The sequence below is a fragment of the Populus euphratica genome, unplaced genomic scaffold (assembly GCF_000495115.2).
Source record: "Populus euphratica unplaced genomic scaffold, PopEup_1.0 scaffold2761.1, whole genome shotgun sequence".
Classification (NCBI taxonomy): Eukaryota; Viridiplantae; Streptophyta; class Magnoliopsida; order Malpighiales; family Salicaceae; genus Populus; species Populus euphratica.
Window position 1 is genome coordinate 17,555 of NW_011502566.1, and position 1,344 is coordinate 18,898.

A 1,344-nucleotide genomic window follows, 5' to 3' on the forward strand; every position below is an offset into this window, starting at 1 on the left:
AGCTAAAGCAACAGTTGTCAAAACAGTTTGAAATGAAGGATCTAGGAGCTGTTAAACAAATACTTGACATGAGAATCATCAAAGATAAAGACAAAGGCACACTAAAGCCTTCACAAATAGAGTACGTTAAGAAGGTTCTCAGCAGGTTTAGTATGGATAATGCTAAACCAATAAGTACACCTCTGGGAAATCATTTCAAGCTCAACAAAGACGAGTCACCAAAAACTGAGCTAGAATATGGATACATGGATAAGATGCCATACGCCTCAACTATCAGCTCTTTGATGTATGTTATGGTCTGTATCAGACCAAACATTGCCTATGCAGTGGAAGTTGTAAGCCAATATACGAGCAATCCTGGAAAGCAGCATTGGGAGGCGGTGAAATGGATCATGAGGTGCTTAAAAGGTTCATCGAAGACATGTCTTATTTTCATAACTAGTGGTTTGAAACTTGAAGGTTTTGTAGATGTTGATCTAGCAGGAGATGTTGATAGCAGAAAGAGTACTACAAGATACACACACACACACACACACACACACACACACACACACACACACACACACACACACACACACACACACACACACACACACACACACACACACACACACACACACACACACACACACACACACACACACACACTCTAGGAGGCACTGTTGTTTCTCGGAGTTCTACCTTGCAAAAGATAGTCGCTCTTTCAATTATATAAGCTGAATATGTTGCAGTCTCAGAATCTACAAAAGAGATAGTATGGCTACAAAGTTTCCTGAAAGATTTAGGCAAGATGGATGGAAAGGATATTTTGTATAGCGACAGTCAGAGTGCAATCTTCCTTGCTAAGAATCCAGCATTTCACTCTAGGACTAAGCACATTCAAATCAAATATCACTTCATCCGATAATTGCTAGATGATGAACTACTACTGCTAGAAAAAATCTGTGAAAGCAAGAATCATGCTGACATGTTAACTAAAAAAGTTACACTTGATAAACTGAAGTTGTGTAAAATTTCAATTGGTCTTCGAGGATAAAAGATAATTTTATTATTTGTCTTCAAGTGGAAGATTGTTAATGGAGACAAACAATGTCCCACCTCCATTATATGCAAGTGGGAATACCTAATCCCCCACTTGGCATTAATGGAGGCTTAAATGGTGGCATAAATCATGCAATGATTTATGCCTCCTATCTCCCCAACCTTGCCTATAAATAGACAAGATAAAAAGCTGAAAGTATGTGTGTGATATACAGAGTGAAAAACCGAGACAAAGAGAACAGAAGTGAAGAGAAAGCTTGAGTGTAGAGTTGAGTTGAGAAGAGTTTTCTCCTCCTCTTTGTT